Source organism: Astyanax mexicanus, chromosome 2, assembly GCF_023375975.1.
Source record: "Astyanax mexicanus isolate ESR-SI-001 chromosome 2, AstMex3_surface, whole genome shotgun sequence".
Classification (NCBI taxonomy): Eukaryota; Metazoa; Chordata; class Actinopteri; order Characiformes; family Acestrorhamphidae; genus Astyanax; species Astyanax mexicanus.
In genome coordinates, this window is record NC_064409.1 from 45,471,351 (window position 1) to 45,484,626 (window position 13,276).

Below are 13,276 nucleotides of genomic sequence, written 5' to 3' on the forward strand. Positions count from 1 at the left end.
CACGGCCAATTACTCAACCCACTCATTAGGACTCCCCCTATCACTACTGATTCCCCAACACACCAGGAGGGTGAAGACTAGCACATGCCTCCTCTGATACATGTGAAGCCAGCCACCGCTTCTTTTCAAACTGCTGCTGATGCAGCATTACCGAGCATCCAGCGCGCTCGGAGGAAAGCGCAGCTACTCTGTTCTGATACAGAAGCTCACAGACGCCCTGTGCTGCAGACATCACCGTAAGAGTGATGTGAGGAGAGAACGCCATCTACCCACCCGGAGGGAGCAGGGCCAATTTTGCTCCCTCTGAGCGCCAGCAGCTTGATGGCGAAGCTGCATGAGCGGGGGTTCGAACCTGCGACCTCCCGCTCATAGTGGCAGCTCTTTAGACTGCTGGGCGCCCCCACAATGGGCTTTTTTATAAACAAGTAGGGTGAGGTTTGGAAATGAGGAGGCCTGGTCTACAAACAAGACACAGGGTGACGGCACTAATGGCTAGGGCGGGGCTAGGGTGGAGACAGGACCACGTGCTTGCAAAGCACATGGAGTAGGAAAACAAAACAAGGAAAACAGCAAGAACCAGAAAGCAAGACAGAAACTAAAGGTGTTATAGGTGGAGGTTACTGTGTAACTGTGTAACGTATTAAAAACACGTCAAAGTGTTTGAACATGGAAAAAAAAAGATGTTCTAGATAGCTCGCAAAAAAAACTTATTTCAGTTTTGCTGAGGTCATATTTCTGAGGTCTTTTTGCATAGGCATCTTAACGTCAGTCTCGTAGGCCACCCTGCACTGCATCATTCTGCTGCATTTACTTGTAAAAGAGAAAAAAAATATGTGCAATAAGAGAAATGCAAGCTCTGCATCAAACTAATACTCACAGACATGACACTTCATTCTGTTCAGCTGCTCTGCCTCGCAGGGGCCGGGCTCTCGCTCTACGCCCCAAGTTTTTCCCGCTTTTCTCCCAGTCATACATCACTGAGCACATAGCCGATATCTGTGGAGTGACATTAGTAGCGCGTGCCTCGAAGGGACGGAGCAATTCCATGCAAATGTCAGCCTTACAATGAAATACTGAAGCTGTGAGCCGAGGAACAGAAGCGCTTAAATCGGCCAGTGTTCTTAATTACACTGATTACATTTTACATCAGTTAAGAAAAAAAAGATGTGGCATAAAATTGATTGGTCATTATAAACCACAACTTGCAAAAAAAAAGGTTAATATTATTAAAATCTTGTTTAAACACTGACTTTAGTTTTTTTTTCTAATTGCTAAAACAAAATTTTGTAAACTAGACTAACTAAACTAGGTTAAACTAGGTTTTCACATTACATTACATTACATTACATTAGGCAGACGCTTTTGTCCAAAGTGACTTACAATAGTGAAGTACAAAAATAATAGAAGTTAAACACATCTTTAGATAGGGCTTAAAGGAGGTGGAAGGGAAATAATGGGATAGAGAAGTGAAGGAGGGGAAGACGAAGATGAGGTAAGACGTAGTTAGTGTGTTAGAGGTGTTAGGAGAGTAAGTGCTCTTTGAAGAGCTCTGTCTTCAGGAGTTTATTAAACTTTATAAAAAAAATACTTAATTCACAAAAGCACAAACTCAAACTCAAACTCAAACCTCATATATCCTGCAAAATGAAGCACTGCAACCAAAACTACAAAACTATTATTAAAATGATCAAACTTTTACACCAAATAGCACACAATTATTCATATTAACATATTTTTCTCTAAACGACAAAAAATTTGGGCATAATGAAAAGCACTCTCATCTTTAGTAAGCTTTACTATAAAAGTAAAATAGTAAACTTTAGTAAATAGTTCAGATTATTCACATGCATAGAAATATTTACAGATGCACACACACACACATACTGCTGTATTTTTATTTTTCTCCAAACAAGTCAGTGCAACAGATATATGTACATTGGAGTGAACAAAAATATTCTCACAAAAACAGTAAAGTAAAAAAATATATATGACAGAAGAATTGTGTAGAATAATATATAGAAAAGAGATGCTCACCTGAAGTATTTTTATAGAGCTTAATTCTTGATTAAAGTACTAACAATTAAGCATTGATGTGTTTGGCCAGGTGGGACATACAGCTCTGGAAAAAGTAAAAAGTTAAGAGATTTACTTCAGTTTCTGAATCAGTTTCTCTGATTTTGCTTTTTATAGGTAAATGTTTGAGTAAAATTAACGTTATTGTTTTATTCTATAAACTACAGACATCATCTCTCCCAAATTGTAAATAACAATATTGTCATTATGAGCATTTATTTACAGAAAATGAGAAAAGGCTGAAAAAAACAAATAAAATAGCTTTTAGACCTCAAATAATGCAAAGAAACAAGGTCATGTTCACACTCATATTAAGAGTTTAGAAATTCATATTTGGTGTAATAACCCTGGTTTTTAATCACAATTTTCGTGCATCTTGGCATGTTCTCCTCCACCAGTCTTACACACTGCTTTTGTATAACTTTATGCAACTCCTGGTGCAAAAATTCAAGCAATTCAGCTTGATTTGTTGGCTTATGATCATCTAGCGTCCTCTTGATTATATTCCTGAGGTTTTCAACTTGGTAAAATCAAAGAAACTCATCATTATTAAGTGGCCTCTATTTTTTTCCAGAGCTGTGTGTACAGTATGTTAAGTGTTTTAGGTCTCATTTTATATGCACATAATATGTGACAGCAAACAAAATATTTTGTTTCCCTATACAAACTGTTCACTGTTCAAGGAAAAACGAGTATCTCCATTTTTGATGATTTTTAGTTCACAACATTTGAACACTTACACTGTGTCAAAATGTCTGATGAATGGATCAATAAAAAATCTCCTAAATAACCTGAAATAAGCTCTTTTAACACTGATTTCCACTGAAAGTTGAGAAGGTTATATATCTCTCTTATGTAAAGTTGGTGTTTTGGAGGTACCTGTTTGTCATTGGACAGCGATGATATATTCTAATTGGACATGCTAGTATCATATAACATATATACTGTTAGCTGGTTATTGTAAATACAAATGAATGGATGCTTCTAGCCATTAGCCTGTGTATAGTGTTTCATATTAATGTGTTTACTTAACCCACAAACGTTTACTCGAGTTCATCTGTTAAAAAAAAAAAAAAAAACTGTTCCTTGGTTGTTGCTTAACCCTTTGAACTCTAGGCTAGGTTTTGGTGTGTTTTTTCTTTTTCTTTCCTCTTTCAGGTCTTATAACACAGTAATTATATCGGACAGTCACATGCCCTGATCTCTTTTACTCCAGACGCCATATGGCTGCTCAAAAATATAATCATTTAAAATGTAAAAAGAAGCAGAATTGTTATATTTTCCTGGAACTGACCATATTTTGGTCAAAATTTTACCAAGCCCCTTTTTTTTTGTTACTTATTTTTGAATGTATAGACTTTAAATACATTCACACCTAAGATATCTTTTCAAAAATTAGTTAGACTAGAGTGTTTATGAGTTGAAAACATAAGAATATTGATGATAGTTTATTACATGATTTATTACTTTGATAAAATACATGGAGATCATCAGGCGGATTTATTTTTCTTGATAATCACACCTCTAGGATACATGTAGATTATTAAAAACCACCTGACACTCAGAGCAGCCTGTGACTTTCAGTATTTTAATCAGGACACACAAAGAAAACTATATACAAAAATGTAAACTTTTTAGTCTAAATAAAAAAAATGTTTAGTGCAAAATAACTTAATGTGTAAGTAAAATAAAAACTATATAAAGTAGTGCGCAGCATACCGAGCTTTAGTTTGAGTAAAGCAGGTAGTTCCACACTTTTTCTGTGGAAACTTTTGAGTCATTTACTGATATTATTTGGTTTGAAACATCATATAAATATGTTTGAAGCACTAAAGGTAAATAATATTGGTTGGGGAAGGAGATTCACTTTTTTAGGTGTTTTTCTCAATGGGTTTCTTGTAGATTTAGCTTTACCGCACTGGGATGTCATGTCATTTTTGGAAAGAGTAAGTACCGCCCTTTTTAACCATATATGGATTATGTTTATGTATGAAGGGATTCCTGAGTAATTAAGCTGAGAACAAAGAAAATCCGCCTGTATGGTTCTAAGGGTTAAGAAAAGTAGCTGATGGTAAATTTCTTTCCTAAGAAATAGAACTCAGCCTCACATATTGATTATAAGGTCTTTATTAGCAACAAATGTATGAATTATATCATATACAAATATTGACCATATATTTACCATGCAACTACTATTAATGACAGCTGCACCCACCCTTCATCACTCCATCACAAAGAATCACAAAGCCTGTATCCTGCAACTCATTAATCCCTTTATCCTCTAATAAATAATACAGAGCCCCTGCAGCTTGTTTTTCTTTCTCTTTTGAGATGGCATCTAAAAATAAACCAAGTCCCTTTAACCTGGAAAAATACACTCTGAGTACTGTGTCTCATTTACCTGGGAAAATAATACACCACATCCCTTTAGGGGCTCTGTGGATTTATATGGTTTTAATCACTAAATAAAGCAGACTGTTTGTTATTGTTATGCGAACAAATATCAACTTTAATGTACTAGTGCAACTAAAAAAATGGTTGGTCATTGAAAATACTTTACTTAATTTTAGTAATTCAGTAAAAAATGTGAAACTTATATTTTATAAAGATGTATTACACACAGATAGATCTATTTTAAGCATTTATTTTACTGTTATTTATTATGACTTACAGCCAGTAAAAAAAACAAAAACAAAAGTGAGTGTCATTAGTCAGAAAATTAGAATATTATATAAGACCAATTGGTACTTTTTGGGAGTGTGGGCAGTGTGCCAAGTCCTGCTGAAAAATGAAATCTGCATCTCTATAAAAGTTGTCAGTTGGACTTTAGGAGGCAATTGCAGATAACTGTAATGTTTTGAAACCATTAAAGAAGAAAAAGGGGTGTAGTAAGACATGATAACAAGTTTGAACTTATATTCTTAAATATCCCACCTCCTTTTACTCTCAACTTTCCAAAGAAGAGCGCTTTTAACCGCTGCTCCTAACAGGCTTACAATGTTAGCAATAGGGGCATTGAACTGCCCGTGCAAAGAAATAACTATTTTAACCCCATTAACATAAATTTAGTTACAATAAGTTAACCGATGAGCACAAATGAATAGTTAGGATAGGGGAACAGATTGCAAATTGATTATTAATTATGTGGAAATTTATTTAAACATGAAAATTAAGATAGAATTTTTAGCAACAGCTGGAATTCATACATTTCCAATGAATTTATTTTAAAATCTGTTCCTCTATCCTTCCTATTTGTTTCAGCTTATCAGTCGACTTATACTGATTTATTTTCAGGATGGCAAAGCCTACAGAACTACCTTAATGTACTGTGTTTAGAAACAGTCTATTTAATGAACTGTCTTGTGTATTTTCTAAGTTCTCACCTCCCTGTTTAAATGACCAAAACATGATCAGTTCCATGAAAATATAACAATTCTGCTTCCTTTTACATTTTAAATGATTATATTTTTGAGCAGCCATATGTCTTCTGGAGTAAAAGAGTTCAGGGTATGTGACTGTCTGATATAATTACTGTGTTATAAGACCTGATAGAGGAAACTGATAAAAACAAAGAAAAAACACACCAAAACAGCCTAGAGTTCAAAGGGTAAATATTCATTCTGATGCAGTAGTACATTCTTGAAATTATTTTTTAATTCAGTGTTTTGTCATATCGCCAAGAGTATCGTTATCGCAAAAATACCACAAGATATCGTGATATTATTTTAGAGCCCACCCCCAACCACAATGCACGTTATGAACATAATCTACTGCATGCTCAGTGCAGTAGAGAATTTCACATTCTCAGTAGAGTTCTTTACATCCTTAAAAATTATACACTGTCACTTTAATATTGTTTCAGCTCATAATACCAGGTCATACCTCTGTCGTCCATCAGTGTGAAGGTACAAGGGATTGGACGATGAAACTGAAACACCTGTAATTTTTATGAGAGAAGTTTCATGGCTAAATTGGACCAGCCTGGTGGTTTAATTAAATCTTCATTAATTGCACATTGCACCAGTAAGAGCAGAGTGTGTAGATTCAATTAGCAGGATAAATACACAGTTTTGCTCAAAATATTGCAATGCACACAACATTATGGGTGACATACCAGAGTTCAAAAGAGGACAGAGTGTTGGTGCACGTCTTGCTGGCGCATCTGTGACCAAGACAGCAAGTCTTTGTGATGTATCAAGAGCCATGGTATCCAGGGTAATATCAGCGTATCACCAAGAAGAACAAACCACATCCAGAAGGATTAACTGTGGACGCTGTAAGTGGAAGCTATCTGAAAGGGATGTTCGGGTGCTTACCCGGGTTGTATTAAAAAAACATAAAACCATGGCTGCTCAAATCACGGCAGAATTCAATGTGCACCTCAACTCTCCTGTTTCCACCAGAACTGTCCGTCGGGACAATAAATTATTGTGGTCTAAAACCAGGTGTTTCAGTTTCATTGTCCAACCCCAGTATATGAACAGCGGGTTGTCTTGAGGAGCAGTTTGAGGAATGGTGAAAGACAGTGAAGTGAAGTGTGGAGAGAGGTTGAGGAAGAAGATGCATGAGAGACACATCATGGAAGAAAAAGACACAGGATTTAAACAGATCACCAGAAAAACATCCGTATCCCCCCCCCACCCCCCCTCGGGGCTAAGAGACTCTTTATACTGCGTCATAAAACACAATAGAGTAGTGTGGCAGCACTGCAGCTGGCAAGCAGCCATGCCTGAAAACTACACACACACACACACAGAATCACACAGTTGAAAACTGGGCTTCCACTCCCTTGGCTTTCTAGGAATCCTGTCTCACTCTCACATACACACACACACACACACACCGCACACACACTAAATCATCCCACCTCAATCACCTTTCTCTTAAACTGGGGTTATGACACACTCACTGTGCTAACACACTCTATGGCCTTTGAAAGAAGGGCAGGCAGCATGTGCTCTCGCTCTGTCTGCTGAGACCATCAACTCTCAAGCCCACCCTGTTCACACACACACACACACACACACACACACACACACACTGTTTTTTCATGTTGTTCTCTTAACACTGCTGTGTAAGTGCAGTTCAATGAGTGTGTTCTCTGAGTAAAATAAGAGCCATTGCTAATTTAATACTAACCTTCCTCATCATGCAGGATCTGATTTAGCATAGTCGATAGCACATCAGCGCTAATTCAGCCTCAGGGCTAACATGGACATGTGTGTGCCCAATTCTCTGTGACTGTGTCGGTCAGTCATTCCTGTCCGTCTGTTTGTACATGTGTGTGCATGTGCACATGCTCAGTAAAATGTAGTGTATTAAGTGTATTAAAATATATATCTAATCTATCTAATATATAATCTCAATGTCATTCTCTCAATCTCTCTCACCTACTCTGTTTCTCTCTCACCCCTTCCATCCCCCTTTCTTTCACTTTTCCCCTTTCCCCATTCCCTCTCTTTTCTTATGTCTCTTCTACCATCTTTCTGTCTTTCTCCCTATCTGCTCAATCTCTCTCTCCCTGTCTGTGACTCTCCACTGTCTGTCTGTCTCTTTCTATTTTATTCTCTCAATGTCACTCTTCCATCCCTCTTTCTCTTTGCTTCCATCTCTCATTCTCTCTCTCCTTTCACTCCCCCTCCCCCTTTTCTCTCCCTCTCTCTCTCTCTCGTTCTCTCTCTGCCTGCAGACACACTCTGTTGCCTGGCTGATCCTCTGCCCAGGAGGATTGTGATTATTCTGGGTTGAGTCCACGCAGCGCAGCTTCAGGAGAGGTTGGAGCACGTGGGAAAGAGCGCTGGATTTGGAGGTGAGGATGGACAGATCAGATCGATGGATGTGTAATTGAAGCCACAGTGTAAGTGGATGAGATGGATGGAGAGGAGGGAAGATGTTGGGGAAATGAATAAATCAGCATCTAACGTGAAAGTTCAAAATGACCCGCTGAGATAAAATACATTACGAGAAGGTTATTACTGTCAGCATGGGCCTGCTTCCATCAGTGCACTCTGGAGTGTGTGTGTGTGTGTGTTACACTGGTGTCTCTTTCCTCTAACTAATATCCTGTTCTGAACGCTAGTCCCAAAGGTATGCTCTGCTCGGCTGCTTCAAAATCAATCAGCTTACACTTCTTCTATATTCACACACACACACACACACACACACACACACACACACACACATACATTCACAAAGAGAGAGAGAGACCCTGTGATATTCATAAATAGTCCTATTCCTCTCAGGGGCTTGCTTACCATCACCACACACATTCCATTTCCCCTGCTTTCCTAGAGAGTCAGCGTTATGCAAATTCATTTTGGTTTCGTTTAACCACGACAAAAAAAGTGCAAGAGAGCACGTTCAGCCCCCCTAACGTTCTGCCCCGCCCCCCCACACCGCTTCACAAACACAGCCCCTCAGAAACGCTTCACAGGGGGCTGGAGGTTTGAGCCCTTGAAGGCTGAAGGCCACACACACATACACACATATACACACACAATGCAGGGGTGGGATGAAGGGGTAAGAAAAAGAGAGAGAGAGAGAGAGAGAGAGACTAGTAGAAGGTGGCGAAGAGATGGAATGTAAATGAGACGGATGTAAAAGATGAATTGAGAGGGAAATGAGAGAGAGTCAAAGTGACAGTGAAAGAGACAGAAAGGACAGAGAAACAGAGAGAGAGAAAAGAAAAATTGGGGTAAGAGGAAAAATGAGGGGAAAAATTAGGATATTGAGGGAGATAGACAGATAGAGGGAGAGAGAGAAGAAATGTAGAGAAAAAAGCAGAGAACAAGAGAGAAAGAACGAGAGAGACAGGCAACTCTACAAAAAAGAATAAAAGAAAGGGAAAGATGGAGGGATAAGAGGAAAAGACTGAGATAGAGGATAGAGAGAGGCATGGAAATAGGCAAAGAGGGGGGGAGAATGAAATGGGAAGAGAGAGAGAAAGAGAGTTGGGATGGAATATGGAGTAAGAGAGAGAGAGAGAACCTAGTAGAAGGTGGTGAGAGGCAGAGAGATGGAATGCGAATGAGGGAAAGGTAAAGATGAAGTAAGGAAGGAAGGGAGAGGGAAACGAGAGAAAGAGTGAAGTAGACAGAAAGAAGAGAGATACAGAGAAAGAGATGGATACAGAGATAAGGAAAAGAGCCAGAGAGATAGAATGTGGAAGATGGAGTGGAAGAGGGAGAAGAAAAATGGGGGGGAAAGAGCAAAATGGGGGAAAGAGATATGAGAGAGAGATAGATAGAGGGAGAAGAGATGTAGAGTGTGAAATAAGAGAGGCAGGCAACTCTTCAGAAAAAATAATAAAAGAAAGGAAAAGATGGAGGGATAGAGAGAGGCAGGAAAAAAGACAAAGAGAGACAGGAGAGAGAGGTGAGAGAGGGATGGGATATTTAGAGTGAGAGGTGGGCAGAGAGGTGGGGGGAAAGAGTGCAGATTAGAGAGAAGGGAGGGGAATGAAGAAAGAGAGAGGGATGGGAGTGAGGGGTGTACAGAGAGAGGTTGGTATGAGGTAAGAGAGAGATAGAAAGAGAGAGAGTAGTTTACAGAGAGATAAAGAGAGAGAGAACCTAGTAGAAGGTGGTGAGAGGCAGAGAGATGGAATGTTAAATAGGGAAAGGTAAAGATGAAGGGAGAGAGGAAGTGAGAGGGAAATGAGAGAGAGAGTGAAATAGACAGAAATACAGAGGGAGAGAGATGGATACAGAGATAAGGAAAAATATGGACACATATAGTAAGAGAATAATAGAAGGAAAGAGAGACTGAGAGATAGAATGTGTAAGAAGGAGTGGAAGAGGGAGAGCTAAAGATGAAGAGAGGTGGAAATGGGGTAGCGGGATTTGGAAAAAAGAAATGTAGAGATAGAGGATGAGATAATAAAAGAAAGGCATAAAGAGAGATTGAGGGATAGAGAAAGAGAAAGGGAAGATCTAGAGATAGAACAGGAGATAGAGAGAGGCAAGGAAATCGGGGAATAGAAAGAGAGACAGAAAACCGAATGGAGAGAGATTTAGGAAAAATGAGAGCAAATGAGAGATGGGATATGTGTAGAGAGAGAGGTAAACAGAGACGAGGTAAAAGGGGAGAGAAGAAATGGGAAGAGAGAGAAAGAAGGGGTGTGGAGTGAGAAAGAGATGGATGAAGAGATAAATAGAGAGAGCCTAGTAGAAGGTGGTGAGAGACAGAGTTATGGATTGTGAATAAGAGAGAGAGGTAAAGATGAGGAGAGAGGGAAAAGAGTTAGACATAGTGGGGGACAGAGAAAGAGAGATACAAAGGGAAAGAGAGAAAGAGATAGACAAAGATAAGAACATAGTACAAAGGGAGGGAGAGAGTGTATGTGAACAAGTAAAAGTGAAAGAGACAAAAGAAGAAGGAAGAAAGAATGGTAATATTATAGAACTGTAAAGAAAGATAGAAGGAGATGAGAGGAGAGGAAAGAAAAGGAAAGAATGTAAAAGACAGGCAACTCTACAAAAAAGAATGAGATGAGATAATAAAAGAAAGGAGGGATGGAGGGATAGAGGAAGATAAAAGGAAAGGCTAGAGACAGAGAAGGGGAAATAGAAAGAAGCAGGGAAATAGGGTAAGAAAAAGAGAGAGACGAAGATAGTAGAATGTGAATGAGAGAGAGGTAAAGATGAAAAGAGGGAAGAAGTGAAAGAGAAATTAGTGAGACACAGTGAGGGAGACAGCGAAAGAGAGAGATACAGAACGAGAGACATAAAAAGATGAAGAGATAAGAAAAAAAAGGTGAGAATGGTAATAAGAGAGAACTGTAAAGATAAATAGATAGAAGGAGAGGAAAGAAAGTAAAAACAGGCAATTGTACATCTGAAAAAAGAGAATGAGATGGGATAAAAGAAAGGGATGAAAAATGGAGGGATAGAGAAAGGTGGAGGGAAACGCAGAGAAGAGACAGAGATGGGGAAATACATAGAGAGAGAGAGAGAGAGAGAGAGAGAAGCAGGGAATAATAAAATGGGGAGAGAAAGGAGAGGGAGTGAGAGGGGGATGAGGTATGCAGAGTGAGAGCTAAAAGAGGAGGAAGAGAGAAAAATATATGGGATAGATATGGATGAAGGTAAAGATAAAGAACATAGTACAAGGGGAAAGAGAGATAGAATGTGTGTGAGAGAGAGAGAGAGCTACGGATAGAGAGAGGCAGTGAGAAAGAGAAAGAAAACGAGACAAAAAGGAGACAGGAGAGAAATGAGGACAGAGAGAGAGAGAGAGATGCTGTCATCAGTTGATAAATTTGAGGTATCTCCCTGCTTCTGAGCTTGTGGTGTGTGCGTGTGTGTGTGTGGTGTGTGTGTGGGTGGGTGTGGCCTCTGAAGGCAGATAAAGCAGGAGAAGAGGCTGATGGATGACTGTCTTCATGATAAGCTTCATTTCTCTGCAGTAGGGCAGATATAGCAGACGCACATTTGTCACCCCACCATCCCTCCATTCTCTCCTTCTTTTCTTTTCTTTTTTCTAATCAGGGACCTGGTGGGTGTCATAGGCCTCCCACTCCATTTCCTGTCAGTCTATAAGCATGCCTGTGTCTCCCTCAGGCAGGCCGTGGATACACAGTGACACACTGCCGTTTACACACATCTATAATTCATCTCTACAGTAAAGCCAAAACAGGCCCACTGAGATCAGAGCACACTCACACTCTGACACACACCATGCACATACGCTTGTTTTTATACCCTGTCGGGACACGGCAGGGCTGGACTTCATGAGTTGGGGATGTGACGGGGAGGGGTTCTGAGCGTGATCATCAGTATTTTCCTGTGAAATTTCCTGTATAACATTATAAAAAATAAAATATAAAAAAAAAACATTTCTGAAATGTCACTAGAACAGGCTGGTAAAAACGACAGTCCTCACAAGGTTAGTTCCGACAGCAGGAACAACCCTGGAACAACAAATCAGAGAGATGGATAAATGCAAGGAAAAAGAGGGCATTCCTGCCAAAAGAAAAAAATATACTCATGCATACTATATACATATGTATAATATCATACATACTCCTTATGACTATACTAATAGTGTTAAAATAAAAATACTATATATAATATATATAATATAATAAGTAATATAATAATATTAATTTTTACATACATTATATATCATGATACTATGATACTGAACCTCGGTTAGCATGGTGGGATGGCTCAAAGCGGAAGTATTTTTTGAAAAAAAAAAAAAAGTGGAAAATTCCCTTTAATTTTAAATCCAAAACCCATAACATGACAGGTATGCTCTGGTTGAATGCTGAATGCAATCAAAATATCACTGCAATGCTCCAAAATCTAATAGAAAGCCTCACCTGAACAGTAGACTGTGTCCGAGGATGTGTTACATGTTTCCAAAGCTCTACTTTCATTGTAATTAAGGTAGGATATTTTTAGTCCACTGTGATTTTACTTAATCAAATACATTTTCCAATAATGTAAGTACCAATTTACTTACAACAGCATTATAGATAGATAGATAGAGTGTATCTGCCTGCAGCCTGCGCGTTTACCATGTTAAAACAAGCTACATCGGACGAAGCACAAACTAATATTGCCCTGGCTTACTGGAAAACTCGAGGTTCCTCAGTGTAAAGCTGTTAGATGCCATTTACTAGCGCGTAACTGCTAATATTAATGCTGCTGCACCCAGTCTTAGTGGAAATCTGGAAATCTACGTTTACTGTAAGTAAATGGAAGCGCTTTACTCACCCAAATATACAGTTTTCCAGGAAAGAAATCTGAATAGTTTAACATCCAACACTTGGAAAATGTTTTTTAATAGTGCGCCTTATAATCCCATGCACCTTATAGTGTAAAAAATATGCTAAATATTCCTGTGAATGTAAGTGTGGTTGAGTAAACGTAAACATTCAGCACATAAATGCCACAGTGAGTAATATCTTATTTGCACAAGTAACAGAGCCATAGAAAGTTTGATTCTGAAAGGGACTAAAACTAGTAAGAGCAGATCTGATAAGATCTCTTTGTGAGAGTGATTTGAGCAAAGACCTTAATGAACATGTTTTGTGTAGTCCATAGACCTCTAGTATTAAAAGTATAATATGTCCCCTTTAAAACAAAAAGAAAAGTTTTTTTCCCTTTAAGTTAAAAATAAAGCATATTCTTTTTTCATTGACTTATAGAAATGAATGATTTACAATTAGAAAATGAAAAAAGTAAAGTAAGCCCTG

At 38.6% G+C, this 13,276-nt stretch overlaps 1 protein-coding gene across 2 annotated transcripts in view; it reads left to right on the forward strand.

Moving 5' to 3' along the window:
• chrm2a (cholinergic receptor, muscarinic 2a) overlaps positions 1-13,276 on the forward strand; it is a 193,283-nt gene that overhangs the window by 92,919 nt on the left and 87,088 nt on the right. The window contains exon 3 of one of the 2 annotated variants that reach the window (XM_049474359.1): positions 7,763-7,930. The gene's annotated coding sequence lies outside the window, so the exon portion shown is untranslated. The remainder of the gene's footprint in view (positions 1-7,762; positions 7,931-13,276) is intronic. The other variant, XM_049474358.1, reaches the window with a different exon arrangement.